This window comes from Giraffa tippelskirchi, chromosome 6, assembly GCF_054371585.1.
Source record: "Giraffa tippelskirchi isolate mGirTip1 chromosome 6, T2T-mGirTip1v1.2.pri, whole genome shotgun sequence".
In the NCBI taxonomy this organism is placed as follows: Eukaryota; Metazoa; Chordata; class Mammalia; order Artiodactyla; family Giraffidae; genus Giraffa; species Giraffa tippelskirchi.
Genome location: NC_137280.1, coordinates 178,935,461 through 178,963,074, shown reverse-complemented (window position 1 = coordinate 178,963,074; position 27,614 = coordinate 178,935,461). Strand labels below are relative to the sequence as shown.

Sequence of the window (27,614 nt, the reverse complement as noted above, 5' to 3'; positions counted from 1 at the left end):
CCAACACCACAGTTCAAAAGCATCAATTCCACAGCGCTCAGTTTTTTTGTGGTCCAACTCTCACGTCCATACATGACTACTGGAGAAACCATAGCTTTGACTAGACAGATCTTTGTCAGCAAAGTATGTCTCTTCTTTTTAATGTGCTGTCTAGGTTGGTCATAGCTTTTCTTCCAAGGAGGAAGCGTCTTTTAATTCCATGGCTGCAGTCACCAACTGCAGAGATTTTGGAGTTCAACGAAAAAAAAAAAAAACCACTCTCACTGTTTCCATTGATTCCTCATCTATTTGCCATGAAGTGATGGGACCGAATGCCAACATCTTCTTTTTCTGAATGTTGAGTTTTAAGCTAGCTTTTTCACTCTCCTCTTTCACTTTCATCAAGACGCTATTTAGTTCTTCACTTTCTGCCATAAGGGTCCTGTCATCTGCGTAACTGAGGTTATTCAGGCAGCCTCTCCCTCTCCTGGTGCTGGGAAGCCCAGTTCCAGCCTCCTGCCTGAGGATGCACCTTCTAACGCCGAAGAACCCCCAGCAGTGCACTGTGGACCCTGAAGGGACTCATCTGGAAGGGCTGCTTGTGAGATGCTGTAGGGGGAAAGGGGTGAGACTCAGGCCAATCTTCTTTGCTCAGGCACATCCCACTCATTCATTGCACAGCCCAGGAATCCAGCTGGCCCTAACGCTCCGCTTGCCCCCAGGATCCAAAGGTGGGCATGGGAAAGTGCTACTACCTTGTGGCCATTTTCTGTAACTACAACATGACCACAGGCACCTCGGCCCAATCCACAAGGCCTGGGCTTCCCTTCCAGCCAGCTGCCCCCAGGGAATGGCAGCTGATGTTCAGGAAGCCAACTGCCGAAGGAAAATCGCCCTCACACCCTTAAAGGAGAAGAAAGAAAGAAAAAAACCCAGAAAGCACAGACGCACTCAACCTCCCCCACCAAACAAGGCGCTCAGCATCCCTGATTACCGCAGGAATATCAATCAAAAGGTCAATGGGAAGTCACAACGCAGCACTCACAAATGCCAACATGGCAAGGCTATAGGCAATCAACGTGGCAGAGAGTCTGGAGGAAGAAGAGCCGCCCTGGACTGTGGGTGGGAGCGCCCATTGACAGCAGCCGCTAGAAGGGAGACAGCAGACTCTGAACGCCTGAAAGAAACACTCTCAAGTCAGGCCTTCCGTCTTTCCCACACCTTGGCCTGTATCCTGAGAGCTCCATCAATCAAAAGGCACATGCACCCAACAGACCGCCAGCACTGCTTCCTTCAGGAGCCTAGATGCACAACCTGCAAAATCCCCAACGAGAGACTGAAGCTTAAAGAAAACGTGGTACACAGATCCAGTAGATGGTTTCTTACAGAAAAAGAGATACGGAAAGAAGGGAACTCTAACCCTGGGAGACATGGATGGATGGCCCAGGAAGGATCAGAGACCAAGAGTAGTCAGTCAGGCAGAGGAAGAACTGGGTATATGAGGTCTAGTCTAGGCCAAGTGAGGACAGAGAGAGAAGGCAACAAACTGACATCCCAGAAAGAGATGCTGAGAATTCCAAGTCAAAAAAAGGGTTTTGGAAAGAAAGAAAGAGCATGGCCTGGAACAAATTAACAGGTAAGTACCCAAAGCGAAAGCAGATCTGTACCTGTAATGAATCACCCACGTGGGCTGTACCCTTTCCTCCTCCCTTCCATCCACACAGACTTACAACTCTGTAGCTCTAAGAGATGATCCGTACCAGTTATCTGTTATCTTCCTGCTTCCCACTGGCAAAAAAAAAAGGGTACCTGAGGTAGAAAAGGCATGAAGACCTGATGCTCACCACTCTGCTTGACCTCCTAAGGCAGATAGTCCCCCCAACACCATAGAGAAAACCCATAGATGACTTCATACCTGAATCAGGTGACTGTGCAGTGACAACCGTCATAGCAGGTCAATTGGACTATGCTGCGGGTAGTATTGGCAAGATGTTAAAGAAAGGGGAAGGAAAGCAGTGTCTACTGTATGACGTTCGACCTCCCTAACTCGGGACGCTACTGCATCCCTGGAGGCCAAGCAGGCTTGAATCCCACTGCTGAACTGGGGTGGGGTCAAAACAGTCTCGCAGTGAACAATTTTTAAAGGTTTAGTGTGTACTGTGTCAGGCTGGGACAAGAATACATTGTCGGATCGAGGCCGCTAGAAATTTCAAGGCAAAACTAAGCCAGTCTTCACCTCTGCTGGTCCTGAGGATCTTAGCTCAAGCCTCCTTCCTGACAATGCTGCCTCCTGGCATAGAAGCACCCTCAGTAGTGTACTGTGGACCCTGAAAAGGTGAGTCTGGATTGGGTGTTTGTATGATGCTTTATGGGGAAATAGTAGCGAGACTCAAGGCCTTTTCTGTTTGTTCAGGTAGAATCCAAAACACAGAAAACTAATTAAACTGATCACAACAACCACAGCCTTGTCTAACTCAAAGAAACTATGAGCCATGCCATGTAGGGCCACTCGAGACAGATAGGAGATGGTGGAGAGTTCTGACAAAATGTAGTCCACTGGAGTAGGGAATGGCAAACCACTTCAGTATTCTTGCCTTGAGAATCCCATGAACCGTACAAAAAGGCAAAAATATAGGACACTGAAAGATAGATTCCCCAGGTCAGTAGGTGCCCAACATGCTGCTGGAGAAGAGGAGAGAAATAGCTCCAGGAAGAACGAAGAGATGGAGCCAAAGTGAAAACAATGCCCAGTTGTGGATGTGACTGGTGATGAAAGTAAAGTCCCGTGCTATAAAGAGCAATACTTCATAGGAACCTGGAATGTTAGGTCCATGAATCAAGGTAAATTAGAAGTGGTCAAACAGGAGATGACAAGAGTGAACATCAACATTTTAGGAATCAGAGAACTAAAATGGACTGGAATGGGTGAATTTCACTCAGATGACCATTATATCTACTACTGTGGGCAAGAATCCCTTAGAAGAAATGAAGTAGCCCTCATAGTCAACAGAAGAGTTGGAAATGCAGGACTTGGGTGCAGTCTCAAAAATGACAGAATGATTTCTGTTCGTTTCCAAGACAAACCATTCAATATCACAGTTCCAAGTCTAGGCCCCAACCCGTAATGCTGAAGAAGCTGAAATTGAATTATTCTATGAAGACCTACAAGATGTTCGAGAACTCATACCCAAAAAAGATGTCCTTTTCATCATAAGGGACTGGAATGCAAATGTAGGAAGTCAAGAGATACCTGGAGGAACAGGCAAAATTGGGCTGGGAGTACAAAATCAAACAGGGCAAAGGCTAACAGAGTTTTGCCAAGAGAACGCACTGGTCATAGCAAACACCCTCTTCCAACAACACAAGAGAAGACTCCACACACGGACATCACCAGATGGTCAATACTGAAATCAGACTGATTATATTCTTTGAGCCAAAGATGGAGAAGCTTTATACAGTCAGCAAAAAACAAGACCAGGAGCTGACTGTGGCTCCGATCATGAACTCCTTATTGCCAAATTCAGACTTAAATTGAAGAAAGTAGGGAAAACCATTAGATCATTCAGGTATGACCTAAAACAAATCCCTTACGGTTCTACAGTGGAAGTGAGAAATAGATTCAAGGGATTAGATCTGATGGACAGAGTGTCTGAAGAACTATGGATGGAGGTTTGTGACATTGTATGGGAGACAGGGATCAAGACCTTCCCCAAGAAAAAGAAATGCAAAACGGGAAAATGGTTGTCTGAGGAGGCCTTACAAATAGCTGTGAATAGAAGAGAAGCAAAAGGCAAAGGAGAAAAGAAAAGATATACCCATTTGAATGCAGAGCTCCAAAGAAGAGCAAGCAGAGATAAGAAAGCCTTCCTCAGGAATCAGTGCAAAGAAATAGAAGAAAACAATAGAGTGGGAAAGACTAGAGATCTCTTCAAGAAAATTAGAGATACCAAGGGAATATGTCATGCAAGGAAGGAAAGGAAGGAAAGTCGCTCAGTCGTGTCCGACTCTTTGCGACCCCGTGGACTGTAGCCTGCCAGGCTCCTCCGTCCATGGGATTCTCCAGGCAAGAACACTGGAGTGGTTTGCCATTTCCTTCTCCAGGGGATCTTCCCGACCCAGGGATTGAACCCAGGTGTCCCGCATTGGAGGCAGACGCTTTAACCTCTGAGCCACCAGGGAAGTCATGTCATGCAAAGATGGGCTCAAGAAAGGACAGAAACGGTATGGACCTCACAGAAGCAGAAGATATTAAGAAGAGGTGGCAAGAATACACAGAAGAACTGTACAAAAAAGATCTTCATGACGCAGATAACCACGATGGTGTGATCACTCACCTAGAGCCAGACGTCCTGGAATGTGAAGTCAAGTGGGCCTTAGGAAGCATTGCTACAAAAAGCTATTGGAGGTGATAGAATTCCAATTGAGCTATTTCAAATCCTAAAAGATGATGCTTTGAAGGTGCTGCACTCCATATGCCAGCAAATTTGGAAAACTCACCAGTGGCCACAAGACTGGAAAAGGTCAATTTTCATTCCAATCCCAAATAAGAGCAATGCCAAAGAATGCTGAAACTACCACACAATTGCACTCATCTCACATGCTACCAAAGTAATGCTCAAAATTCTCTAAGCCAGGCTTTAACAGTACATTAACCATGAACTTCCAGATGCTCAAGCTCAATTTTGAGAGGCAGGGGAACCAGAGATGAAATTGCCAACATCCATTGGATCATAGAAAAATCAAGAGAATTCCAGAAAAACATCTCCTTTATTGATTACGCCAAAGTCTTTGACTGTGCAGATCACACCAAAATGTGGAAAATTCTTCAAGAGATGGGAATCCCAGACCATCTGAAGTGTATCCTGAGAAATCTGTATGCAGGTCAAGAAGCAACAGGTAGAACAAGACATGGAACAATGGACTGGCTCCAAATGGGAAAAGGAGTACATTAAGGCTGTACGTTATCATCCTGCTTATTTAACTATATGCAGAGTACATCGTGTGAAATGCTGGGCCGGATGAAGCACAAGCTGGAATCAAGATTGCCAGGAGAAATATCAATAACCTCAGATACACAGATGACACCACCCTTTTGGCAGACAGTAAGGAGGAACTAAAGAGTCTCCCGATGAAAGTCAAAGAGGAGAGTGAAAAAGCTGTCTTAAAACTCAACATTCAATAAACAAAGATCATGGCATCTGGTCCCATCACTTCATGGCAAATAGATGGGCAAACAATGGAAAAATAACAGACTTTATTTTGGGGGGCTCCAAAAATCACTGCAGATGGTGACTGCAGCCATGAAATTATAAGATGCTTGATCCTTCAAAGAAAAGTTATGACCAACCTAGACAGCATATTAAAAAGCAGAGATAATATTTTGCCGACAAAGGTCCGTCTAGTCAAAGCTATTGTTTTTCCAGTAGTCATGTATGGATGTGAGAGTTGGACCATAAAGAAAGCTGAATGCCAAAGAACTGATGCTTTTGAACTGTGCTGTTGGAGAAGACTCTTGAGAGCCCCTTGGAATGCAAGGAGACCAAACCAATCAATCCTAAAGGAAATCAGTCCTGAATATTCTTTAGAAGATCTGATACTGAAGCTGAGACTCCAATACTTTGGTAACATGATGCAAAGAACTGACTCATTGGGAAAGACCCTGATGCTGGGAGAGATTGAAGGCAGGAGGAGAAGGGGATGACAGAGGATGAGATGGTTGGATGGCATCACCAACTCAATGGACATGAGTTTGAGCAAGCTCTGGGCATTGGTGATGGACAGGGTAGCCTGGCATGCTGCGGTCCATGGAGTCACAAAGAGTCGGACACGACTGAGCAACTGAATAACAAGATGTGCTGCATGTATACGGTAGACTATTTCTCACTCCTATAAAACTGCTGCTGAAGTTAGGGAATTATGACACTGGTAGTCACAGGGATGGAGCTTGAAGGATCATACACTAAGGCAGAGGTAGAACATGGTGTATGAGGTATTGTCCAGGTAAACTAAAAAATAGATGTGCAAGTCAACAAATTTCCAATTCTGAAAGAGACTCTGAGAATTCAAATCAAACAAATGGTTCCAGAAAAAAATTAAAGTGAAGGGATGGGATGCATTAGGAGGTCCATATCTAAATTGACAAGAAATCAATATATGTAACAAGTAATCCACAAAGAAAATCCTCTGCCTTCCTTCCTTCATTCCTTCCTTCAACATATGCACAGAAATCTTTGTCTCTAAGAGATAATTCATAAAATTTATCCCCTATCTTCCTTTTTATATTCACAGAAAAGTGTATCTGATATAAATAACTCACAAGGACCTGATCCTCACCACTCTGCTCTACCTTCTAAGGCATAAAGTTGGGTTGAGGGGAAGTAGAGATTTCATAGAAAACTTGCATTCCAGTCCCTATGATGAAAAGGACATCTTTTTTTGGTGTTAGTTCTGGGAGGTCTCGTAGGTCTTCATAGACTTCGTATTTCAGCTTCTTCAGTATTAGAGGTTGGGGCATAGACTTGGATTACTTTGATATTGAATGAATTGCCTTGGAAATGAACAGAGATCATTCTGTTGTTTTTGAGACTGCAGCCAAGTACTGCATTTCACATTCTTTTGTTGACTATCAGGGCTACTCCATTTCTTCTAAGGGATTCTTGCCCACAGTAGTATATACAATGGTCATCTGAATTAAATTCACTCATTCCCATCCATCTTAGTTCACTTATTCCTCAAATGTTAATGTTCACTCTTGCCATCTCCTTCTTGACCACATCTAATTTACCTGGATTCATAGACCTAACATTCCAGGTTCCTATGCAATATTGCTCTTTACAGCATCAAACTTTACTTCCTCCCCCAGACACACCCACAACTGTTTCCGTTTTGACTTTAGCCTTTTCATTCCTTCTGGATTTATTTCTTCACTCTTCTCCAGTAGCATATTGGGCACCTACCAACTAGGGGAGTTCATTTTTCAGTGTCATATCTTTTTGTCTTTTCATACTGTGCAGCTGAATATTAAATGCCTGCTGAATTGCTAGGCAGTTAATATTCAGGGAGATCCAGGTTTTTGTAGTTGTTCAGGTGCTAAGTCACGTCTGACTCTTTGTGACCCCATGGGCTGCAGCACGCTAGGCTTCCCTGTCCCTCACTGTCCCTGGGAGTTTGCTCAAACTCATGTCTGTCGAGTGGGTAAAGCCATCCAACCACCTCATCCTCTGCTGCCCCTTCTCCTCCCATCCTCAATCTTTTCTAGCATCAGGGTCTTTTCCAATGAGTCAACTCTTCGCATCAGGTGGCCAAAAGATTGGAGCTTCAGCTTCAGTCCTTCCACTTCCAATGAATATTCAGGTTGATTTCACAAGAACTTTCTCTCCAACACATACAAATTATTAGTACACCTCAACCAAAAAAAAAAAAAAAAAAAACTCAACAAAAATATCAGCCAAGGGTCTAAATGCATGTTTCTCTAAAGAAGTCATAGAGACGGTCATAAAGCACATGAAAAGATGCTCAGCATCACTAGTTCTTTGAGAAAGGAAATCAAATGTACAACGAGGCATCACCTCACATTGGTCAGAATGGCCACATCAAAAACCTACAACAATAAATTCTGCAGAGGGTGTGAAGAGAAAGAAACCCTCCAACACTCTTGGTGGGAATGTAAATTGGTACACCAATAAGGGAGAACATTATGGTGGTTCTTTTAAAAACTAAACATAGAAGTACCCAGTGACCCAGAAATCCAACACCTAGAAGGAGATCAAGGGAAAAAAGCAACATTTTAAAAGACACCTGCACTCCACAGACCACAGCAGCGCCAGGTCAACAGTCAAGACAAGGGAGCGACTTCAGTGAGCAAGGAAAGACAGACGGACACAGAGAATGATGTACATATACACCGGGTACAACAGTCAAGACAGGGGAGCGACTTCAGTGAGCAAGGACAGACAGACGGACACAGAGAATGAGGTACATACACAGCCAAGACAGGGGGGCAACTTCTGTGAACAAGGACAGACAGACAGACACAGAGAATGAGGTACATATACACTGGGTACAACATACAAGACAGGGGGCAACTTCGGTGAGCAAGAACAGACAGCTGGACACAGAAAATGAGGGACATACACAGCCAAGACAGGGGGCAACTTAAGTGAACAAGGACAGACAGACGGATCCAGAAAATGAGGCACATATACACAATGCAATATTGCTCAGACATAAAGAAGGATGAAATAATGCCATTTCCAGTTACAGGGAAGAAACTAGAGGAGATCAACCTAAGTGAAATAACTGAAAAAGGGAAAGTCAGATAATAGAGGGTATCACTTCTGTGGAATCTAAAAATGGATACAAATGAACATCATTAAAAAGGCAAACAGTTTCACAGACTCAGAAACGTATGGAAAGGTGGCCAAATGGAAAGGTGGCAGGGGGTGGGGGAGTAATTAGCTGGCACAGACCAAGATTTACATGTCAAAACGGGTGCAGTTGTTGTTGTTTAGTTGCTCAGTCGTGTCCGACTCTTTGCAACCCCGTGGACTGTAGCCGGCCAGGCCCCTCTGTCCATGGGAGTCTCTAGGCAAGAATACGGGAGTGGTTTGCCATTTCCTTCTCCAGGGGGTCTTCCCAACCCAGGGATTGAGCCCAGGTCTCCTGAAAGTCTCCTGCATTGCAGGTGGATTCTTTTACCACTGAGCGAGCAGGCAAGCCATAAAACAGGTGCTGAAGGGCTCTAAATAGTCACAAGTTTGACAGGGATTTAAATGACATCTGTCCTCAAGAAATGTCCCGGGGTAGTTCATCAGAAAAGAATTTCAAACAGGGCCGAGATTCAAGAAGCCATTTTCCAGAGGTAAATTGTACTCACAAAGCACAAAATAATAAAATCACATGGAAAGATACTCCACACCAATAATTATTAAATCAATGCCAATCAAAACTACCATAAAGTATCACCTCACGCTGGTCACAATGGCCATCATCAAAATGATCTACAAAGAATAAAGATAAAATAAATAAATAAAACGAAAGATCTGCAAAGAATATACAGAAAATGAAATCCTCCTACAATCTTTTTGAGAATGTAAATAGTGAAGCCACTACGGAAAACAGCATGGAGCTTCCAAGAAACACAAGACATAGAGGTATCATATGACCCTGCAATCCCATTCATGGGCTTAGGTCCAGAGAAAGTGAAGTGAAATTAGCTCAGTCGTGTCTGACTCTTTGCAACCCCATGGACTATACAGTCCATGGAATTCACTAGGCCAGAACACTGGAGTGGGCAGCCTTTCCCTTCTCCAGGGGATCTTCCCAACCCAGGGATCAAACCCAAGTCTCCCTCATTGCAGGCGGATTCTTTACCAGCTGAGCCACAAGGGAAGCGCAGGTCCACAGAAAATCACCAATCAAAATGACACATGCCCCTTGATTTTCAGGGCAGCACTATTTCAATAGGCAAGACATGGAATCCACCAAAAGGTCAACTGACAGAATAATGAAGACTACACACTGGAATACTACTCAACCATAAAACAGAATGAAATAAGGATGCTGTCAGCAGCATGGATGGACTAAGAAATCATCACAGTAAGTGAGGGAACTCAGAGAGAAAGATAAATATCGTGAGATATCACTTACAGGTGCAATCTATAAATTCATACCAATGACTTAATGTACAAAACAGACTTCACAGCCTGAGAAAATCAAACTATGATTATCAAAAGAAAGTTAGAAAGAAGGGATAATTAAGAGTTTAGGATTAACTATACACAGTAATATCTAACAAATTAATAATCAAATAGGACCTAGTGAATAGAACAGGGAACTCTACTGAACAGACTAATCATCTATACAAGGAAAAAAATGGAAAAAGAATAGATATGCCTCTATGTAAAATCAAATTAAGTTCTTGTACCGCTAAAACTAACAAAACAATGGAAATCAACTTGACTCCAATAGAAAATTAAATTACCTGAAATCCATCTAGGGAACCCCAGACGGTGGCGACCCTATGGATTAGATATGTGATATGCTATGACATTAATATGACACCACCAAAGGTTTTCACTCAGCAGAACACAGAGCAGCAACCCATTCAAAGGTGCCTGACCTCATGTGAATGTCCCAAGATGAAGAGAAGAAAAAGGACCACAGGTTAATCAGGGCAACACCCTCAATTCAGATGTTGGGAATCTCCGAGGGGCAGGAGCAGACACAGGGTCTCCGGGTACGGGATCCAGACCCACGTGGATGGGGGGAGACCCACACAATCCCCAGCCCCTGCATCTGGGGTCGCATGACTCTTGGTTAGGACACCAGGTCTTTGCTGCCTGAGCCCCTAAGGCGGAAACGAGTGGGTTCCTGGAACCTCCTGGGATGGTAGAAAGAAGCGAAGGGTCTCCTCTCCCCACACTTGTGTCCCAGGGAAGTCCTCCTCTCCTGCCCTTCAGTTCTGTCTGATACTGTTTTTACAGCTGTCACGATAATGTTGAACACACTACCTTGGTTCCAGCAGGCTCGGTCCTTCGTTTTCCCACTGAGGTGTTGAGAAAACACCAGGCGCGGGGCTAGGAGACGAGGGGCAGGTCTGGTCTCTGCTGAGCAGGGACGGCCGACCGGAAGGCGATCACAGGAGCAACCTCACCTGCTGCCCGTTGGTTTTCTGCCTCATCCCAGTACCCTGGAATCAATTTACCAGGTGAACCTGCCTTCCTACTCAAACTGAATGTGCTGGAAAATGGGACTAATTACCAGGTAGGCCACCTGAGGTGTCTCCATGAGCCCCAGGGCAGGTGAACCTGGCAGGAGGAAAGACTAAGAGCCCTACTGCAGCCCTGACCCCTGCGAGGGCCATGGAACCCCACTCAGAGGAGGGCACGTTACCCAGAGGAGCCCACCTCAGCTCCAGACCCCAGACCTCTGAGCACTGACATTCAGACACAGGCACGGAGTTTTCCAGGACAGAGGACAGGCCCAGTCTGCACCCAGCTCTCCCTGTCCTAGTGCACACAGAACATGGTCGGTGTCAATATTCTCATACTATTTCAATGGCAAGACATGGAATCATTGTAGAAAGCATGCAGTCTTGTCTAAACATAATCAGTGCAGAGGGGCTTGAAAAGTCAAGGTGTTCATCATTCAGACATGTCTGACTGTTTGTGACCACATGGACGGTAGCCCTCCAGTCTCCTCTGTCCATGGGATTCTCCAGGCAAGAATACTGGAGTCGGTTGCCATTCCCTTCTCCAGGGGATCTTCCCGATCCAGAGATCAAACCCAGGTCTCCTGCACTACATGCAGATTCTTTACCATCTCAGCCACCAGGGAAGCCCCTAGACAAGACTTAGGGAGGTCTAAATCTACCATGTAGACAGAACGTGGTCAGGTTTAAACTAGCATAAGGTTGCTCTCCCTGGAGGCACAGGTCACACACATGCAGGGTCTCTCATCATTGGACAGGGGCCTCACCCTCATGTGGGAACAGCAAGTAAGTTTCTTAAAGAAAAAATCATCACTGGGCTCCACATGTCACCCACATCAGGAAACTGAAAGAACCTTTGTCATTAATCACTTCAACAGGCAAAACCAAACCGTTACCAGTATCTTTGGGCACGTGGTGGTGAGGATCCAGGGGAGATCCAGGGATTTCTTAGAGTTGAGCCCAGGGTCCTGTACAGACAGACAGAAAGTGCCCTGATTCCATCATCCAAGGCTTCCAGCAGGAGGCAGCCGCACTGGAAGCCTTCTAGAAAAGGGTATTCTTTATCAGAATAAAATTGTTGAAATTGAAAGCATATTAGTTATTATTTGCCAACCTAAAATATTGTTAAAAGCCTGGCCCCCAGATCTTTGCGGTTCCCACTGGTTCCTTTGTGTTCGGATTGTCAGGGTAGAAACAATCCATCCTTTCAAAGTAGTTTCTTCTAATTCTGTTTATTTGCTATTATATGAAGGAAAGGTCACATTTGAAAAAATACATAAGAAAATTCCTGCAAAAAAATTGAGTCAAGGAGCCCATAAGCTGCATGAACTCTGCCTTATAACAGTTTCAATTTGAAAGACTGAGGGCAGAAGAAGAAGGGGACAATAGAGGACAAGATGGTTGGATGGCATCACCGACCTAATGGACATGAGTTTGAGCAAACTCTGGGAGATGGTGAAGGACAGAGAAGCCCAGCGTGCTGAAATCTATGGGGTCGCAAAGAGTTGGACACGACTGAGTGACTGAACAGCAACAAGCTTCAATTTTCTGCCTGGAGAAATCTGATAAAATAGGCATCCTGATTTTTTCACTTCTCTGTTCAAACTCTGCTAAAATGAAATTGATATTCATATCAACATGTAAGAATTTCTGAGTTTTGAGATGTCACACCAAGGTAAGAGGTGCTGGTGAAAATAGAACGCTACTGGTAGGCAAAACATTCTTAAAGCTTTGTTTCAAATTGGATTTAAATACAACACTACATGGTTACATGAAGTATGAACAAAGAGTCTAAATATAGCAGGCAATATGTAAAAGCAAATTTGATGTCCCATATGTGAGAGTAAAAGCTACTGGTTTTTGCAGTAGCCATGTACGGATGTGAGAGTAGCACCACAAAGAAGGCAGAGCACCAAAGAACTGATGCTTTCGAACTGTGGTGCTGGAGAAGACTCTTGAGAGTCCCTTGGACTGCAAGGAGATCAAACCAGTCAATCCTAAAGGATATCAGTCCTGAAAGCTCCCATCATTTGGCCACCTGATGTGAAGAGCCGACCCACTGGAAAAGACCCTGATGCTGGGAAAGATTGAAGGCAAATGCAGAAGGGGACGACAGAGGAAGAGATGGTTGGATGGCATCACCAATTCAATGGACAGCAGTTTGAGCAATCTCCAGGAGATGGTGGAGGACAGGGATTCCTGGCGTGCTGCAGTCCATGGGGTCACAAAGAGTCAGACACAACTTAGAAACTGAACAGCAACAACCACATGAGGGTAAATGTTTCTAGTCAGATCTGCAGCTGGTATGCACAATTGGTTTAGAATACTCTCCAACATAAATTGTCTCCAAGTCTGATTAAGTGTGTCAAAAGGGCATGAATCAAAAGGTGATGTATTCATTTCAGGATGGAATAGAATGTTACTTTGAACAGTCTGTAAAACTTACAGAGTCTGTAATCCACTCAAGATGTCAAATAATAAAACATTTACCTGAAATTTAAAGCCTCTTGGAAAGTTGTGTTCTAAACATTTCATAGATTTCTTTTCATAATCATTTTTCACAGTGATAACACTTTAACTCCTCAGTTGCTGATGCTGGTACCAAGAAAAACTTGTCCTCATGGGTGTGGGAGATAAAGTTGATCCATTGTGATTGTTCTCTGGTCAAATGACTCGCAATTTCTAATTATGTTCTACATCCACAATATTTTTTTATATCCATCAAAGTCTACTTCTCAGATACCTGGTGAGTTCAGATTATATTAAACACTCTTTCCATAGCTTTTTCCATGTCAATTGAATCAGAACAAGGTGAAGCAGGGAGAAGAGTTGAAATTTTCAATGATTTCTAAGGATGCTAAAAACACATTAGACAGAAATCCTAGCCTTTACTGGTCTACACGAAAGAATCACAACGTGCCTTTTTCATGAAATTGCAACAATTGACTAACTAGAGTTGCAATAAGTTAGAATTATGCTTGGAATGATTTGAGTTGAAACAGTTTGGATGTGGCCATGTCAGGATATATATAGGATGATACATACTTAAGGAGGTATCAACAAGTATGAATCCATAAATTGATGAGGTATACTTTGTAAACAAAGATGAAACATTGAACTTGTTTTCACTATCAGACCCTTCCAGAATTTGCCATCATCTACTGACTCCCCTGTGGACTTGGTTTATTGCCACCAGATTAAAACTAGTTACAGGAATCGTGGTTAGCTTTGTTCTCTTTGTTTGAAATTGTTTATGTTTCTCTCTCTTCTAGGATGCTCTTATAAATGCCACTATCTGTATCTCTTATTTTGTCTATAAGGTTGTCTCTTGCATTTTCCACTGTATAACCATCTTCCATGTATACAGATATTTATATGTCTATGTATATAAATATCTATGTTTACATGTATCTATAATAGATTTTATACTTGTATGTACATAGATATTTATGTCTATATGTACGTAGACATTTATATGTCTATGTATATAGATATTTATGTTTCTGTGTATCTAGTTATTTATATCAGAGAAGGCAATGGCACCCCACTCCAGTACTCTTGCCTGGAAAATCCCATGGACAGAGAAGCCTGGTAGGCTACAGTCCATGGGGTCGCTAAGAGTCGGACACGACTGAGCGACTTCACTTTCACTTTTCACTTTCATGCACTGGAGAAGGAAATGGCAACCCACTCCAGTGTTCTTGCCTAGAGAATCCCAGGGACAGGGGAGCCTGGTGGGCTGCCGTCTATGGGGTCGCACAGTCGGACACGACTGAAGCAACTTAGCAGCAGCAGTTATTTATATATCCATATATCTATGCATATAGACATTTACATATCTATGTACCTAGATATTTATATCACTATCAGTCTGGACATTTATATATCTATGTACCTAGACATTTATAATTATGTACACTTACGTATACACAAATAGATGTTTTACCAGTGTAACGGGGCCTGGCGAAAAGGGAACGCTCATACAAAAACAGTCAGACATGACTTGGCGACTGAACAACAAAATAGAAAATACACTCGGTTCACCTGCCACCAACAACACATAGTATATCACTGTTACTACAACATAAAATAAAGGTTCATTAAAAAAAAGAATGCCCAGGGGGACTTCCCTGCAGTTCAGTGGTTAAGATTCTGTGCTTCCAATGCAGAGGGCGGAGGTTCGATCCCTGGGCAGGGAACTAAAGTTCCCACAAGCCGCATGGCATGGCCAATAAATAAATAAAATTATTAAAATAAATAAACGAGAATGTTCAGGAAGAACACACAAACTTTTGGGTGTTTCTTCAGGTAGGTTCCGTATTAAATTACAGTCCTGAGTTGCAGCTTTCATTTCCAAGGTAATCACAACCGGGCATGAAAGAATCCTGCTGCCTTGTGGCCATTCCCTGCAATAGCACCCTTAAGAGTTTCGCTTCGGAGTACCTCTTTGTTGTTCAGTCCCCAAGACGTGACCCCACACTTTCCTCTCTAGGACGTGACGCCGCCTCTCACTGCTCCCTGACGGCTTTCCTCTCTAGGACCTGACGTCGCCTTTCAATGATCCGTGACGTGTTTTCCTCTCTAGGAGTTGACGCCGCCTGTCACTACTCCCTGAGATCCTCCTCTTTAGGACGTGACGCCGCCTCTCACTGGTCCGCGATGTCTTTCCTCTCTAGGAAGTGATGCCGCCTCTCACTGCTCCCTGACGGCTTTCCTCTCTAGGACCTGACGTCCCCTTTCAATGATCAGTGACGTGTTTTCCTCTCTAGGAGTTGACGCCGCCTGTCAGTACTCCCTGAGATCCTCCTCTTTAGGACATGACGCCGCCTCTCACTGGTCCGTGACGTCTTTCCTCTCTAGGACGTGACGCCGCCTCTCACTGATCTCTGACGTCTTTCCCCTCTAGGACATGACGCCGCCTCTCACTGGTCCGTGATATCTTTCCTCTCTAGGACGTGACGCCGCCTCTCACTGGTCCGTGACGTCTTTCCTCTCTAGAACCTGACGCCGTCTCTCAATGATCCATGACTTATTTCTGTGACGTCTTTCCTCTCTAGGACTGACGCCGCCACTCACTGATCCCTGACGTCTTCCTCTCTAGGGCCTGACGCCGCCTCTCACTGGTCCGTGACGTCTTTCCTCTCTAGGACGTGACGCCGCCTCTCACTGGCCCGTGACGTCTTTCCTCTCTAGGACCTGACACCGCCTCTCACTGGTCCGTGACGTCTTTCCTCTCTAGGACGTGACGCCGCCTCTCACTGATCTCTGACGTCTTTCCCCTCTAGGACATGACGCCGCCTCTCACTGGTCCGTGATATCTTTCCTCTCTAGGACGTGACGCCGCCTCTCACTGGTCCGTGACGTCTTTCCTCTCTAGGACCTGACGCCGCCACTCACTGATCCCTGACGTCTTCCTCTCTAGTACCTGACGCCGCCTCTCACTGGTCCGTGACGTCTTTCCTCTCTAGGACCTGACGCCGCCACTCACTGATCCCTGACGTCTTCCTCTCTAGGACCTGATGCCGCCTCTCACTGGTCCGTGACGTCTTTCTGTGACGCCTTTCCTCTCTAGGACCTGACGCCGCCTCTCACTGATCCCTGACGTCGGCCTCTCTAGGACGTGACGCCACCTCTCGCTGCTCCGTGCCGACTTTCCTCTCTAGGACATGACGCCGCCTCTCACTGATCCCTGACGTCTTTCCTCTCTAGGACCTGACGCCGCCTTTCACTGATCCCTGACGTCTTCCTCTCTAGGACCTGACGCCACCTCTCACTGCTCCGTGACGTCTTTCCTCTCTAGGATGTGACGCCGCCTCTCACTGATCCCTGAGGTCGTCCTCTCTAGGACCTGACGCTGCCTCTCACTGGTGCGTGACGTCTCTCCTCTCTAGGACCTGACGCCGTCTCTCAATGATCCATGACGTCTTTCTGTGACGTGTTTCCTCTCTAGGACCTGACGCCGCCTCTCACTGATCCCTGGGATCGTCCTCTCTAGGACCTGATGCCGCCTTTCACAGCTCTGTGACGTCTTTCCTCCGTGGGACCTTACGCCGCCTGTGACGGGCCCTGACTTTTTTCTTCTCTCTGTGCCCTGAGACGGCCCACTTCAGGTCCTCTCCACAGACCCCGTGCACTGCCACTCGTCCACTTACGACTCCCCACCCCAGGTTCGCTTGACTGCTCCCCTCAGGGTCCTCTCCGCGGACCCCGCCCACCCCCAGGTTCTCTCCGTGTGCCCTCCCGCACCAGGTCCTTTCATCAGCAAGAATCGGGTCCCCAGCTCCTCTCGACGGCCCGCCGCTGATCCCTTCTCGTCGCCTGCCAACGGTCCTCTCATTGGCCAACTGCTGGTCCTCACTACTCCCTGACATCGGTCCTCACTATGGCACGTCTCTGGACCTCACTACGACCTGACTCGGGTCCTTGCTATGCCCTTACTCTGGGACCTGACTACGCTTTGATTCTGGTTCTGTGTCCTGACACTTTTCCATTCAGTTCCTTACTCTGCTTCTCAATTTGCGGTGACTCTGGTCACTACATCCTTAGTTTACTCTATATCCAGACTTATTCCTTGAAGTAGGACATTTGGAACAGTCCAGACAGGATGAAGAGAGGATCGTCCTCAAGGCAGAGTTAGTCTTGGCAGGGGCTAAGGCAGTCCCTCTTCGCTGTCTGCTCCTGCCCTGGAGTTCCAATTGCCAGATGGGGTATGACTCGGTCTCGGCCTTTCCAGGCAAGAATGCCAGGTGATCTGCCCTCTAATGGAATTCTCCAACCTCCCACTCTCTTGAAAGAGGCTGTCATGGAGAAAATCTTGGAGCATCTGATCAAGTCAGAGGACCCACAGGGGCCATCCCCAAGTCAACCTGACAATGAGCACCAAATCTGATCCCAAAACGCTACCTCTGTACACCTGTGCTAAACTGAATCTCAGAGAGAGTTTCAGGTGAAGTAAAAAAGCATAGCTATACTGCTTTGCTAGCAAACAGGGAAACAGAAAACTCATGCCCTCAAAAACTGTCCCAAGGCAGGAGGATTTGCTTAGGAGTTTTATAGCTATGGGCTTGCCTGGTAGCTCAGCTGGTAAATAATCTGCGTGTAACGCAGGAGACCCTGGTTCAATTCTTGGGTTGGGAAGACTCCCTGGAGAAGGGATAGGCTACCCACTTCAGTATTCTTGGGCTTCCCTGGTGGCTCAGCTGGTACAGAATCCACCTGCAATGCGGGAGACCTGGGTTTGGTCTCTGGTTGGGAAGATGCCCTGAAGAAGGGAATGGCTACCCTCGCCAGTATTCTGGCCTAGAGAATTCCATGGACTGTATAGTCCATGGGATCACAGAGTCAGACTGAGTGACTTTCACTTTATAGCAATGGTTAAAGGGCAGATTTGTTGTAAGGATTAGGGTGTGTACAGGGCCTGAACTCCATTCATCTGACCTCAGGTGGTCTCTTGGTGAGCTTCCCTGGAATGAAGAATGCTACAATTTTCCATTTTGCTGGAGAGGATGTTTAGTTGGGTAAAAAGAGATTTTTTATGTGTATCCCTTTTGACAGAAACAGGACCCTGACCCGAGACAGAATACTCTTTATTGAGTGCTCTTTCCTTCTCTCTGCATCCCCTCCCTCCTCTGATTACCACCTCTTCCAATCTGCCCTTTGGAGCTCAGGGTAGGTCATGGAGCCAGGAGTCTATTCCCAACAAAGAAACAGGGGACATGGGAAAGGCTTCTGGGCCCAGGAGCCCCACAGGGTCCTGCTCGATTTCACTCCCAGGCCCTGACCCTACACTAACTATGGCCCTGAGCTGTCCATGATGGCCTGAGCTTTCCCAAACTGTCCTCTTAACTCTCTCCCTAACTAAGGCCCTGATGCTGGTTGTAACGAACACCCTGACAATATCCCTGGGACAAATCGTCTAAGGTGTCTTTTACTAAGGTCTTCAAGTTTTCTCCGAGGCCCTGACATGCTTCCTAATTAAGCCCTTAATGCTGTATTTAGGTGACGGCCTGATGCACTCCCTCTCTCAGGCACTGAAGATGCACCCCTGATGCTCTCCCTCACTTCGAGGCACGAAGGCCTTGAAGAAGTCTCTACCTGAGGGGCTGGTACTGTCTGTAACCAATTTTCTGACTCTTTCCCTAACTAACATCCTCATTTTGCCTCTAAATAACACCCTGAGACTCATCCTAATGCCCTGATGGTGTCCCTAATAGCCCTCAACATCCCTACTTTTGCCAGGATCCTGTCCATAACTAAGGCCCTGAATATGTACTGAACTAGGTCTCTGATGCTGTCCCTAACTAACACCCTGACACTGGTCACAACTATGAACCTGACGCTAGCCCTATTAAGGTCCTGAGATGCTAAGTAACAGCCTGAACTTCCTTAAGGCCCTCAAATTATCTCTAACTGAAACCTTGAAACTGTCTTTAACTAAGCCCCAGACACTGTCCCTAGCTAAGGCCTGAACTATACTTTATGAAGGCCCTAAGCCTGTCCCTAACTCTGACACTGCCCCTAATTGAGGCCATGATACTGCCTCTTATAGCCTAAGCTGTCACAAAATAACACCCTGATCCTATTACTAAGGCCCTTACTATGTCCCTAAGAAAGTCACTGAAGTGCATCTAACTAACAGCCTGAACTATCTCTTACTCAGGCCATGAAGTTATCTCTGAGGTCCTAACAAGGTCCCTAATTAAGGCCCTGTTGCTGGCCCTAACTAATGTCCTGCTGCTGACTCTGAGTCCCTGATGCTCCTCCTGTTAGCCTCTGCCCTACCAATGGAGTTTTGCCAAGAGAACACACTGGTCATAGCAAACACCCTCTTACAACAACACAAGAGAAGACTCTACATAGGGACATTACCAGATGGTCAATACTGAAATCTGATTGATTATATCCTTTGCAGCCAAAGATGGAGAAGCTCTGTACAGTCAGCAAAAACAAGAATGGGAGCTCAGATCATAAACTGAGCCGTAAGACTGTGGCTCAGATCATCAACTCCTTATTGCCAAATTCAGACTTAAATTTAAGAAAGTAGGGAAAACCACTAGATCATTCAGGTCAGCAGTGACCACAGGACTAGGAAATGCCAAAGAATGTTCAAGTTCAGTTCAGTCCCTCGGTCGTGTCCAACTCTTTGCGGTAGTTTGAGCATTCTTTGGCATTGCGTTTCTTTGGGATTGGAATGAAAACTGACCTTTCCCAGTCCTGTGGCCACTGCTGAGTTTTCCACGTTTGCTGATATATTGAGTGCAGCACTTTCACAGCATCATCTTTTAGGGTTTGAAATAGCTCAAATGGAATTCCATCACAATTTCACTCATCTCACATGCTAGCAAACTAATGCTCAAAATTCTCTAAGCCAGGCTTCAACAGTACGTGAACCACGAATGTCCAGATGTTCAAGCTGAATTTGGAAAAGGTAGAGGATCCAGAGATCAAATTGCCAACATCTGTTGGATCATCAAAAAAGCAAGAGAGTTCCAGAAAAATATCCACTTCTGCTTTATTGACTACACCAAAGCCTTTGGCTGTGTGGATCCCAAGAAACTGTGGAAAATTCTTAAACAGATGGGAATACCAGACCACCTGAGAAATTTCCTGAGAAATCTGTATGCAGGTCAGGAATCAACAGTTAGAACTGGACATGGAACAACAGACTGGTTCCAAATCAGGAAAGGAGTATGTCAAGGCTGTATATCATCACCCTTCTTATAACTTCTATGCAGAGTACATTATGCAAAATGCCAGGCTGGATGAAGCACAAGCTAGAATCAAGATTGCCGGGAGAAGTAACAATAACCTCAGATACACAATGACACCAGCCTTATGGCAGAAAGCAAAGAAGAACTAAAGAGCTTCTTGATGAATGTGAAAGAGAAGAGTGAAAAAGTTGGCTTAAAACTCAACATTCATAAAAATAAGATCATGGCATCCGGTACCATCACTTCGTGGCAAATAGATGGGGAAACAATGGAAACAGTGACAGGCTTTATTTTCTTGGGCTCCAAAATCACTGCAGATGGTGACTGCGGCCATGAAATTCAAAGACGCTTGCTCCTTGGAAGAAAAGCTATGACCAACCTAGACAGCTTATTAAAAAGCAGAGACATTACTTTGTTGACCAAGGTCCATCTAGTCAGAGCTATGGTTTTTCCAGTAGTCATGTATGGATGTGAGAGTTGTACCATAAAGAAAGCTGAGCACTGAAGAACTGATGCTTTTGAACTGTGGTGTTGGAGAAGACTCTTGAGAGTCCCTTGGACTGCAAGGAGATCCAACCAATCCATCCTAAAGGAAATCAGTCCTGAGTAGTCATTGGAAGGACAGATGCTAAAGCTGAAACTCCAACACATTAGCCACCTGATGCGAAGATCTGACTCATTTGAAAAGACCCTGATGCTGGGAAAGATTGAAGGCAGGAGAAGGGGACGACAGAAGATGAGATAGTTGGATGGCATCACTGACTCGATGGACATTAGTTTGAGACAGCTCTGGGAGTTGGTGATGGACAGGGAAGCCTGGTGTAGTCCATGGGGTTGGAAACAGTTGGTCTCGACTGACTGAACTGAACTGAACTGAGCTTGCACCATTTCAGGAGGTGACTCAGTTTTCCCAGGTATCTTTCAAGCATACACGAATGCTGGCATATATTAAACCTCCGACTGTTTTTCTCCAGTTCATCTCCCTTTCATTATGAGGATCTCAATGAAGAACATCGAAGGGTAGAGGGAAAATTATCTTTCCTCTCATATAATGCAACACAATAGTATTCAGAGATACAAAGGAATGAACCACCAACCCATTTATTTAAAAAAAAGCATGAATCTAACACTTACATTATTAAGTTAAGGAATCCAGCCTCAAGTGCTACACAATGTATAAACTTATAAGACATTCTAGAAAAGGCAAAACAGACATGATAAACAGTTTATGGAATATGTGGTTGAAATATTTCATATGGTATTGTAGTGATGAATACCTGCCACTGTGCATTTGTCTAAGCACATATATTTTTGTTTTTAGAACCCAACAAGTAAATTATTACGTATTCAAATTTATTTATTTATGGTATGGGAGTGTCAAAGACTGGAATGCAGAATTTAACAAAGAATCTAACTGATTGAGAAATGTATGAAAAACTTCAGAACTTCCCTGGTGGTCCAGTGGTTAAGACTCCATGTTGCCAACGCAGGAAAGGTGGGTTCAATTCCTAGTCTGCTGCTGCTGCTGCTGCTGCTGCTGCTAAGTCACTTCAGTCGTGTCCAACTCTGTGCGACCCCATAGACAGCAGCCCACCAGGCTCCACTGTCCCTGGGATTCTCCAGGCAAGAACACTGGAGTGGGTTGCCATTTCCTTCTCCAATGCATGAAAGTGAAAAGTGAAAGTGAAGTCGCTCCGTCATGTCCAACTCTTAGTGACCCCATGGAGTGCAGCCTACCAGGCTCCTCCGTCCATGGGATTTTCCAGGCAAGAGTACTGGAGTGGGGTGCCATTGCCTTCTCCAGGTCAGGGACCTAAAATCCCACATATAGCACAGCCAAGAGATTTTTTTTTAAAAGAAGAAAAAGAAAAAACCCACTCTTAGTGGTAGGACAAAACGAGCTGACCTAAGTTCACTGTGGAAATGAATGGAATCTGCAGGCCAAAGGCAAAATGTACCATGCACAAACAATGGACTTTGTAAGTTCTTTCCTAAGGGAGGGTGTAGCTAACAGGACTGGAACTACTGTATCAGTCATCGAATGGAACAAGCCCTGAATTTGATAAATGACAAGTAGTAGGAGCCAGGTTTCTTACCCCTGGAGTGGGAAGTTACAGGCAGACAAAGGGAGAAGGTTACAATACCTGTGTCATAACAGATCAGGAGACATAATTATAAACTATCTTTAGCCTAATACAGAAACACATAGCTCCCTGTGAAAATCTTCATAACTGTGTGTATGCATAGTCTGGGATACATGCATATGTATTTTCATGCATTGTCTGCTGAGAATAGTAAGTTCCCACATGCAAGTTTTTATTACCATTCTCTAATAAAAAGGAATAAGGGTTCTTTAAATATGTGGCTGATACTAGGACTGAGACAGTAAATATGTAAAGCAAGATGATCTTAAAATATGAGAAAGAAGTACCAAAAAACCCCATGAAAGCCGAATTTTGTAAAATAAAAACAGGAGAGCATGGAAAAAGCTCTCAATAGCCAAAGCAAGAATAAACTAAGCAGGCTAACAACGTAATGCTGGATTATAACCAAAAGTTTAAAATAATTTTCATGTGTCCAAACTGGTTTAGAAAAAAAGTTACATAGGTTTTATGAGTAGTGTTGAATAAAAATCTCTATGCAGAAAGATTCTAACAATTGATGCAGACACTCAGCTGTCCATCAAGTGTGTGAAGCTAACTCCCCTCTCCTCAAGTGTGGGTCCTGCATTGTGACTTCCTCTGTAATAAGGCACACAGGACGGACATGGGGAAAACCGACAATAAAGACAAATAACAAAGGTTGGCAAAAATGTACAAAACTGGAACTCCAACTTTACTTGTGGAGATGTAAAATGGTGCAATCAATGTGTGTAAAACTTCAGCATTTTCTCAAAAATATAGAAATGTGAATTATCATGTTTTGGAAGCTCCACCCCTAGACATACAAACAAAGAATTTAAAACAGATGTTCAAATACAAAGTTGTACACCAATATTCATAGCAGCACTGTTCTCAACAGCCCAAGGTAAAAACAATGAAAATGTCCACCAACAGGTGAATGAATAAGCAAAATAAGGTAGATCCATCCATAGATGCATTCCTCTGCCATATAAAGGAATATAGTAAAACAGAGCCACAGCTGCAGAAAACAGTAGGGGGCTCCTCAAAAACAAACACAGAGTTAACATAGAATCCATCAATTCCGGTCCAGGGAATACACCCAAAATATTTAAAACCAAGAACGGGAACAGATATTCGTATCCCATATTCACAGAAGCGTTATTCACAGTAGCCAAAAGGTGGAAGCAACACAAGCGTTCCACAGATGAATGGATAAGCACAGTGTAGTAGATACACAACGGAACATGATTCAACCTTTAAAAACAAGACAACTCTCACACATGCTCTAATGTGAATGAACCTTCAAGTCATTTTGTGAAGTTGAAACAAGGCCGACACAAAAGGAAAAATGTTCTATGATTCCACCAGTATGAGATATCCATATAAGACAAATTCCAAGTAGAATAAGGTAGCCAGGGATTGAGGGTGGTGATTGTTTAATGGTTACAGTGTCATTTCAGGAAAAGGAAAAGATTCTGGAGATAAATGGTGAGGATATTTTTACAACATGAGTGCAATTAATGCTATAGAAGTGCATACTTAAAATGACTCAAATGATAAATATTATATGTTTGTAATCACAATTAAAAAATGATACAGGTTACAACATGGAAAAGCACTGAAAACATCCTCAGTGAAAGATGCCACACAGAAAAAGCCATGCAGATCATAGTCATCTTGTCACCTTAAATCCACGGAAGTTTTTAACATGAGGGAAAGCCCCAGTGGTGGTCCCAGAAAAAGAAAACTGCATTAGAATGGAGAAAGACATTTGCACAAAGTCTGGGCAGCTGATGCAAGTTGAAGTGGTCCTATGGATAGGATTGTAATGTAGACACCATAACTATCCCCCATTTGGGGGTTATGGGCTGGTTCCCTGGGAAAGGGACCTGTTTTGGGTAAAACACATTGCATTTTTCAGTGTGAATACAGAAAACTTTGTAACACTATTTAAACTTGACACTTGAAATTTTACTAGACAGTAAATTACTTTTCAGTACAACCATGTAAGTCACATGTCAGAAAATCAGAGATGGCATCAAACATTGCAATAGAGTCCAAGATTTAACCAGACCAAATTCAACTAAAGTAGTGATGCTAACTGCCTTGTAGTAGTCCACATGGTATTAAAAGTCACCATAGGAAGAGTAGCCACCATGCCTTGGGTGCTGTGGATGGCCCTGATGGAACTGAAACTATGAGATGTCTGAATTCTAGTTTTCCATGTAACACTACACCAAAGCAACGGGCAGAACTATAAAGTGAATTCAGGGACTTCCCTGGCAGTCCAGTGGTGAAGATTCTGCACATCCACTGCAGGGGATACGGGTTTGATCCTTGGTCAGGGAACTAAGATCCAACATGCTGAGTTGCATGGCCAAAAAATAAACCAGTAGAACTGCAAGATCATGTGTGATTCTCTACACTAATAATGAACTATCAGAAAGAGAAATTAAGAAAATAACCCCCTGTACAATTGCATCCCCCTAAAACTAGAAATTTAACCAAGGACTTGAAAGAGCTGCAAGCTAAAAACTGCAAGACACAGTACTCAATTAAATGAACAGATATGAAAAGATATCCCATGTTCATGGGTGACAATACTGTTAAAATTTCCATTCTAACCAAAGTAACGTACACATTCATGCAATCACTACCAACATCTCATTGACATTTTTCATAGAAACAGAAACAATGTTAATATCCGTGTGGAACAAGAAAGGACCCAGAAGAGCCAAACTGACCCTGAGAAAGGAGAACAGGCTGGCAGCATCTCCATTCCCGACTTCAATCTACATTACGCACCTAAAGGCACCACAAGACGTGTGGAACTGTATCAGAAACAGGCACAGATACCAGAGAGCCCAGAAATAAATCTACAGGTTCATGGCAATCAATTTGCAAGGAAGGAGCTAAGAACATACACCCAGGAAAGGACACTCCCCTCAATAAACTATGCTGGGAAAAATGGACACCACACACCAAGGAACAACACTGGACACCATTCTATACCACAGACAAAAACTGACTAAAAACCCACAACTTTCACATCAAGCCCTAACTCTCCTGGGTCCTCTGAAGACAGACACTCAGCAACAGCTACACACAGAAAGTTTCTTCACAATTTTCCTCACCTTCTCCTTCAGCAGCACCACCTCCCTGCAGGTCCTGAGGAAACCAGGCTCCTGTCAGACTCGACTGAACCCCACAATGCACCAAAGATGAAGCCCCAGCAGGTCCTGAGGAAACCAGTCTCCTGTCAGCCTGAATTGAAGCCCACAATGTCCCAAAGCCAAAGCCCTAATGGGTTCTGAGGGGCAAGACTCCCATCACCCTGGATTGAACCCCAAAATGTACCAAAGCTCAAAACCCAGTGGGTTCTGAGAAGACCAGACTCCCATCAGCTTAAGCTGAACCCCACAACATCCCAAAGCCGAAGACTCAGTGGGTCCTCAGTGGCCAGGCTCCTGTCTCCCTGAACTGAACCCCACAATGTCCCAAAGCTGAAATCCCAGTGGGTCCTGAAAAAACCAGACTCCTGTCAGCCTGAACTGAACCCCACAAAGTCCAAGAGCTGAAGCACCAGCAGGTCCTGAGGAGACCAGACTCCCATCAGCCTGAACTAACCTCAAAATGTCCGAAAGCCAAAACACCAGTGGGTCCTGAGGAGACCCATCTCCTGTCAGCCTGAAGTGAACCCCACAATGTCCCAAAGCCAAAACCTGAGCAGGTCCTGAGGAGGCCAGACTCCCTGTCTTCCTGAACTGAACCCCACAACGTCCCAAAGCTGAAATCCCGATGGGTCCTGAGGAGACCAGACTCCTGTCAGCAGCCACACGCAGCCAGGTGCTCAGCCAGAGCGGGAGTTCCGCTTGCGGTGGGAGTGGGTCAGGGAGGCGGGCTCCTCGCTCCCTGCCAGCCAATGAGAATGCAGATCAAGCCTCCCTCACTCGCGCAGGCACAGCTAAGTGGAGACTCCGCCCCTCTGGGCAGTTCTGCCAGGTCCATTAAACTATGGAAATTCAAACTGAAATATTGCCAATATCCAAAACCTCTCCAAAATAGTTAAGGAATAATTCACTTGAAACTGTATACAATGAAATGTAATCACCAAATTCACTCAAATTTATTAACAGACATTTAAATTTTGAAACTATCAAAATTGTGGACATAAACATAGAAAATCTACATGACCCTGGGTTTGGCCTGTGTATCATGAGCTTTGAGTTTTAACACACAATCTGTCAGTCCACAGAAGAAAAATATTGTGGACTTTATAGAAATAAAGATGTCTATTCTGAAAGACCTCATTCAGAAAATCAAAATACAAGCCACAAACTGGAAGAAAAATATTTGCAAAATTCATATCTGATACAGGATTTGGACACAAAATAGACAAAGACCTCTTGAACAACCCTATAAACAATAAGTAAAGATCTGAACAGACACCCAGCCAAAAAGGTTATACAAATAGTACAAAACAGAAACACGCTCAACATCATACAGCATTAGGGAATTACAAATTAAAGTCACGAGCTATCACACTACACATATTAGGACAGCTAAACTCTAAATATATGACAATACCAATTGCTGGAGGCTGAGGAATAGCAGGAACGCTCCCTCACTGCTGGTGGGACACACGCACAGCCACCTTGTAACACAGTTGGGCAGTTTTCTCCAAGCTAAACAAACCTCACCTTGGGATCCAAAAATCGTTCTTCCAGTATTTAGGACACTGCTCTGAAAAAATCCCTGCCCAAATGCAAACAAAGATGAACTTAGGCACAGCACTACTATCCATAATAGTTAAAAGCTTGAAGTAATCAGGGTATCCTTCAATAGATGAATGCATAATCAAATTGGGCTATATCCATGTCAAAGCAAGTAGAACATGCCACCCCAAAATATGCCTCTCTGCTGCGAGGATCGCTTAAGTCCACTTCCATGAAAAAAAAAAGGAATCTCTGGAAAATATATAGCAATTGCCATTTTGTGATAGAAATTTACAGCAGAGAAATCTCTGCATTTAAGGGTTGTCCCTGTTTGCACCAGAAATAAAAGGATAATTAAAACTCAAGTAGCTTATCA

The 27,614-nt window shown here is 44.4% G+C and overlaps 1 long non-coding RNA gene across 1 annotated transcript; it reads left to right on the top strand.

The window, feature by feature from the left end:
• Positions 1–2,071: 2,071 nt before the first annotated feature.
• On the top strand, positions 2,072–27,477 carry LOC145510416 (uncharacterized). The gene is made up of 3 exons (XR_014057003.1): positions 2,072–2,314; positions 10,505–10,687; positions 18,689–27,477. It is a non-coding gene; the product is annotated as an uncharacterized LOC145510416 (long non-coding RNA).
• The last annotated feature ends 137 nt before the right edge of the window (positions 27,478–27,614 follow it).